Source organism: Sander vitreus, chromosome 8 (assembly GCF_031162955.1).
Source record: "Sander vitreus isolate 19-12246 chromosome 8, sanVit1, whole genome shotgun sequence".
Taxonomy (NCBI): domain Eukaryota; kingdom Metazoa; phylum Chordata; class Actinopteri; order Perciformes; family Percidae; genus Sander; species Sander vitreus.
Window position 1 is genome coordinate 14,049,931 of NC_135862.1, and position 7,150 is coordinate 14,057,080.

The following is a 7,150-nucleotide window of genomic DNA, read 5'->3' on the forward strand; positions in this document are numbered from 1 at the left end:
GGATTTAATGGGGACATCTTTTTAAAGATGTCACCAGTGGTGGAGGATAACAAAGCACATTAAGTACTGAGCTTAGGTACAATTTAAGGTACTTGTACTTTGCTTGAGTATTTACATGTTTTTTTTTTTTTTTTAATCTTTTAGGCCTACTTCTACCCCTCTACATTTCAGAGAGAAATATTGTAGCCTACTGTACTTTTTATACCACTACATTTATACAGCTGTAGATATTAGTTACTTTTCACATTAAGATTTTACTTTAAAAACATATATGATTAAACGTATGCATTTGTTATTAAACCAGTCCCAAAGTCCCAAACCGTACAAAACAGCAGTTGTCTCCAGTTGTTAACAGTTCCATTAAAGATTTACCCTCTAAACCTATCAGATGGTTTCATGGTTTTAGAACTCTTTAAGACCCAAATAGGTCAGTTGATCCAATATTTCACAAAAGAGCAACAATTAGAGGAAATTTAATGGATATTTTGTGTCGCAGAACTTTTGTTTCTTCTTCTTTCCAATCCAATGGATCATCTCACTACCCCTCAGATTTATCTTGTGACCCTTTGGAGGAGGTCTGACCCCTAGATTGGGAACCACTGGCCCAAATATAAAGTAGTTAAAACTAGCTCCACCTCGACCAGCTAACAATAACTTGAACAATAACAATACGTTCATTTTGCTGATGATACTTTTGTACTTTTACTTGAGTGCCGGACTTTTAATTGTTATAGAGTATTTTTTATATATCATTGTTGTTATTAATATTTATGCTTGAATTAAGGATCCAAATACTTGTTCCACTACTGATGCAGGTTTTTGGAGCATTTCACTTGGAGAAAGGCTGAGATGACTTTCTTTCTTTTCATATTTAGCTGAGATATTCCCATAAGTGATAAATATTGGACACCGCTATCATTCAGAAGAAATGTTTTTGAAGCTTACATTACTTAGTTTTTTTGCAATGCTCAGGGCTTTGTCGTACAAAATGGCAGGACTGCTGATCTTGGAAAAAGAAATGCATCAGACCATATATCTTTGTATTACCGTGACCACCAGCAGCTCTGCTGTGCCTACAATTCTCTATGATTATACATTTTCAAAAGCTTATGTTTATCCTGAAAACGCTAGCTGGGCATGTTTGCTCTTTCTTGCAGATTCCTGCTAAAATATTAATGTTAGAGTTACAGCAAAGACCCATTTCACTTAGGGCAACAACTTACATTAGAGTTGACTAATTGCTGCTTAATTAACTAGTGATTAAGCATTGAGTTAACACATGTTAGCATTTGAATTCTCTATAAGTTACACATGTTTATGAACAACAGCCATTTTAATTGTAACAGCTACATTAACTACACTGGAGGCTATCAGTGCAGTTAACTACAGTGTGTGAGAACATTGTCGCCACATTTTGGTGGTTGTTGTGTCAGAACTTAAAGGTCCAATATGTAATATATTTACTGTAATAAATCCGAAAAATGACCCCAATGTGTCATCAGATATTAAGGAAACATGCTAAGTTGAAATACTATCTTTTCTGACAACAATACTAATGCCAGTATTTTCTCCTTTTGAATTTTCCGTTCCGTGACGGAATTTCTGTTTGTGTTTTGGCCTGTTTGTTGTTATCAACTGCCCAGTTTGACAGCCAGGCCGGGTTGCCAGATATACCTGTAAACACGTAAACCCAGCGCGCTACAGCTGTAAGGTTAGTACAGCCATAAAAGCAGCAAACAAACGAACAAGATCAACAGAGATTGATTTTACCCGACAAAAAAAACGGCATGTTTCTAATAGTTGCGTGACCAGAGACGTAACAAACCCGTCTGGGTAAATATTGGCGATGTATTTGAAAGATGGAGACAGCTTAGAGCCCAAAAGGATGCAGAGTTGGCTAATTTCCTCCTGAACAGGTAAGCATTAGCTTCAGGCTAATTTATCACAGCTACTAGGGACGGGTATTTTATGTCATTTTCAACATTGAATTATATAGCTAGAGTACCCGAGTTGGTTACTTGCAAAAACAATTGAGACACAGCCAGTGAAGTGATCCCGACTGGTCCTGGCTAACGCTGTCATGCTAACCCTGGTAACTACTAGCTAATGTTACCGGATGACCAGGCAAGCGGGCCGCGGCTGTTTACAACGTGTAGCCTGTTCAGCGGCTGTAGCCGACAACGGTGAGTTATTTGAAGCCAAGAGAGGGGGCTGTAAATCGGAAAGAGAGGACCTTGAGTTTGCAGTGTGTTTAGCGATTGTTGCCGTAATTCTAAACCAATAAAGTGTGTTCAGTCGAGTGGAAAAGGACGGCAAGGTGGTGGTATTTTTAGCAGACGGTAATTCTAAGCCGAAAAAGTGTGTCTGTCAGTTGGGTACAGAGCTCCACGTGAGCACGGGCTTTTATGACTGTCAATATAGCCAGCATCTAACGTTAGCTACTCCGCTGTGCTGTGGAGTAATGTCTGGCTATGCGAGACAAGCGTCTAGCAACATTGTTGTGGATGCTCCGGTATCAGCCTGGCAACCAACGTGAACTTCGAGTCTGTGGAGGAGGGGGCGGGGGAGACGACTCACTCCAGTATTTTGAATTTGTACTGCAGTAACTATTTTAAACACTAGCTGTCAGTATTACATATTGCACCTTTAACATAAATAACTAAAATTAAATCAAACAAATAATGCAGTTTTTACAGTATGTCATAATTACAGAGAGCATTATACATTTGTTCATTATCATCATCATCCTTCAGGACTTTCACTTTGTCCTGCTCATCGTCATCCAATGATGATCCACAAATTCAACCCAATAAATCTTTATTGTCCCTGGTGCAGCATACAAAACAAACAAAAAGAGAAAATAGGGTAGAAAAAAAACTAGTATCAAGTAATAAGACACATACTGTACATATGGCAACAACAAAGACACTATTAACAACAAGTAATAGCAAACATCAAGTTTACAAAGTGCAATGAGTAAAAAAGCACAAGTAGTAGAATGTACAAAGTGCAATAAAGTGGACTATAGTTCATGGATAATGGCATCCGTTGCCTTAGGAATGAATGAGCCTTGAGCTCTGGAGCTCGTGAGCCTAGGGACCCGATACCTCTGCCCAGAGGGCAGAAAGTGGAACTCCTGGCTGGTGCAAGGGGTGGGATGGCTCGGGCAAGATAAAGGTGGCCAGTTGTCTGTTGTACAGAGCGGAGAGACTGAGCTGGGAGCTGGAAAGATAGCCATTGTTGTTTGTCAGACTTTACAGTTGGCCAAATCAATTCACATCGTTAGCTGTATTATAGTTTGCTGACTAAGACTAATACATACATGATACCTGACCACACTGTTGGCACATGGTTGGTTTGGGTTTAATTGCAAATGAAGCGTTAATTAGTCAAAGCAAATGTAAAATATTCAAATTTCATGCATATATTATCTACACAAATGCATTTCATAGACATGGATACATGACTAATTTACATCAAGTGTAAAGTGCACCTGGAGCCTTGAGAGTGTGCATAATGACAAGACTCATAATCATATTCACCCTGGTAATATCTAATGCTGATTCCTACTTGATACCTAACATATTTTGTAAAATCTCATATTTGCAATCACCTTCTACAGTTTGTGATCTTGTTGAAAAATCAGCATCCAAGCATGAAAATCTAAATGTCAGAAGGCTGAACTCAGTCACTCTCTCCACTATGATTATTATTCAGTGAATCATATACAGCATATCCCTCAACAGTATGAGAAAGACATAAGTCAAAGCTCTCCACAGAGGATTTATTGTTTTAATTTTTCCGCTGGAGTTGTTGTGCAACAGTTCATCTTACTGAAGCACCCATTAGGCTAATTGATGCCTCTTGATTAAAAGAGAAAACCCACGCCTGCAGCAGCTTCTATTTAGAGGTTGGTAGCTTTTTGTGTGTGTGTGTTTTGACTTTCAACAAGGACACTTTTCCTGGAGTCTTGTAGTTGCATTTTGTGTGTCTTTGATGTGACGAGCACCAGGAGCAAGGTGTGTACCAGAGAGTATGCTGCTTATACTGTAGTTGTTGTCATACACTGTCATTGTGCTATTATTAGACTTCACAGACCACACACACACACGCGCGCGCGCGCACACACACACACACACACACACACGCACACACACACACACAGTGCGTTTCACTATCTTTGTGGGGACCCGTCATTGACATAATGCATTCCCTAGCCCCTTACCCTAACCTTAACCATCACAACTAAATGCCTAACCTTAACCCTTACCCTAACCATAACCTAATTCTAACCCTAATCTTAAAACCAAGTCTTAACCCTCAAACAGCCCTTTAAAGTTGTGGGGTCCAGCATTTTGGCCCCACAAAATGGTCCGGATCCCACAAGTATACTGTAGTCCCGGTTTTTGGACCCAACGAATATAGTTAAACAAGAACACACACACACACACACACACACACACACACACACACACACACACACACACACACACACACACACACACACACACACACACACACACACACACACACACACACACACACACACACACACACACACACACACACACACACACCCCTCCTGACCCTCTGCAGCTGTGGCAGACTCTAATTGGCTGTGTGCAGGTGTAGCTAGTTCTTTGTTGAAACTTGTGGCGTGACCTTTTGAAATATTTTGGGAATGTGGTTGTTGGCTGCAAATAAATGTCATCTCTTATTTCATGCCATTCACTCAATTGGCCAAAATGTTACAGTCAAAACCTGAATTTTCAGTAATCACTGAATAGATGCTCCCGAAATGATGATTTATTAGGTACAATCACAATGTTTTCATCAGGTAATGTGACTGAAAATAAAAAAGGTATTCACTTTTTAATCTGCTGTTTATGGCTTTTATTTGAAAGGGTCATCACTCAATATTTGGTTTGGTTGCATCTTGGCTGCTTTGTATATTTACAGTATATATTTATAGTGGAAATGTATCCATGCCATAATGCGGCTGGGCCTTACAGTTGGTGGAATATAAAAGGTCCAAAACGCTTTGGTGACATACATAACAGTATGACAATTAGGACAAATTCCAGATTAGGACAATTGCAAAATCAGCCTTCTATCACTTTAAGACTAGATCAAGAGTTAAAGGACTTATGTCTCAGCAAGGTTTGGAAAAACATATAATGCTGTCTTTACAGGTCTCAGACAACTGCAGCTGATTCAGAACACTAAGACCTGAGAGTGGATCACATCACATGAGTTTTAAAAAAATACTCTGTTGGTTTATAAAGCACTGACTGGTTTAGGGTCAGAATACATTTCTAATCTGCTGCTCTGTTATGTACCATTCTCCCCAGAGTCAAAACTAAACATGGAGAAGCAGCATTTAGTTGTTATAAACCATATACAGTATCTGGAATGAACTCCCAGAAAAGTTGAGATCTGCTCCAACTCCAAAAAGTTTTTTTAAGTCAATAAATACACTTGGGGTATTCATTTATAGTTTGTACAGCTGCAATGTCACATTTAATTATTCTGTTTTATCTGTTTTGTTCAACTTTAGGTTACTCTTATTTTCTATTTTCTATTACCTTGTGTTTCTTTTACATCTGGTCTAAATGTCTTTTTATATATTATTTAAAGCACTTTGATTTGCCTTGTCGTTGAAAGTAGTGCAACATGTGTGCGCACATATACTGACAGATTGATGCCTCGACGCAGAGGTCCAGGGTTCGAGTCCGACCTGTGACAGTTTCCTGCATTTCTTCACCCTCTCTCTCCCCTTTCTCACCTAGCACCTAGCTGTCCTGTCAAAAAATAAAGGTGGAAAAGCCCAAAAAAATTATCTTTAAAAAAGAAAGTGGTGCAACACAAATAAACTAGAGGATCTGAACCTTATCAATAAATAAAAATGAGTAAGTATAAGTTCTGCAGCTTTATAAAGGACAATAAAACATTGAGTACAATTGTGAACATGTAGAGCATTTTATTGAACATACATTTTAAGTTTTGTTCCTGCCATGTCTCTTATTGGATTGAATTAGTCTTTTTTGTTATGTTAATATGTTTGGAAGTTTTTTGTGTGTAGGTTGTTCATGACAGAATAAAACCAAACGCTGGATAAAACAGCACTCTGAAATGAAAAAGTCTAACAAGAATACAAAAACACTCATATTTGAATTTATTTTCTGAAAAATAATTTATTTCCAGAGTAAAATAAACAATATGTTGCCATACAAAAAGTGTAAGAAAAGGGACAATGTGAAAACTGTAAATGCAGAGATCAGTAACAGGCCGTATAGTATGTGCCAAGTTGCGTTAAAAGAGTTCTTCAAATACATGTCCAGGAATAAATTCAGTGTGGTTTTCGTGTTGTTTTTTTTTGCCACAATAATGCAACATAATACTTTCATCCCAATGAGTTGTCCCAAATCTTCTGTCTCTCACTCTCTCTCACACACACACACACACACACACACACACACACACACACAATATATACTTTATACTGTCCTTTCAAATACAATCTAATAAAACAGTCTGGGCCTAATTAAACTAATATATTACTCATGTATTTTACTTGAATGTCCAAAACACATTTGCTCTTGCACCATGTGTAAAAATAAAATAAACATTCTTATTTGAATAATCCCTTATTAAGACGTGTTAGGTTGAATAAACTCTGCAGATGTAAAAACAAACATTAACAAACTGCTATAATGAAAAACAAACTGCAATCTGACACAAAACGAGTTATAAACATGGATGTATCAGATACGATTTGCACCTAAGAGACAAGACTTCACAGTCTAGTCTTAACAGTATCAAAAACAGTGCCTGTGATACAGCAAGAGAACGACAAACTGAACAGTGCAAGATGACATCAGAACACTACCTTGTTTTAAGTTATTAGACTTTACTGGCAGTTAAAACATCTACTAGGCCACTCTAATAATAATAATAATAATAATAATGTTTCTGTTCTCATTTTGTAAGAAACCGTCCTGCATTAAAACAAAATGCATTAACAGATGAACTATTAGTTTGTAAACACTTGGCAACTTTAAATATGAATAACTGAAAATGAAGAACCACCCCAATTGTTTGTTTTTTTTAATCTTAAAATCAAATTTTTTAGTGTGACAGGCAGAACACA

General features: G+C 37.7%; 1 protein-coding gene across 1 annotated transcript in view; it reads right to left on the bottom strand.

Moving 5' to 3' along the window:
* Positions 1-6,959: 6,959 nt before the first annotated feature.
* The window catches only part of slco3a1a (solute carrier organic anion transporter family member 3A1a), a 41,973-nt gene continuing 41,782 nt past the window's right edge, over positions 6,960-7,150 (bottom strand). Inside the window, exon 10 of the mRNA XM_078256931.1 lies at positions 6,960-7,150. This exon is cut by the window's right edge and continues 726 nt beyond it. The gene's annotated coding sequence lies outside the window, so the exon portion shown is untranslated.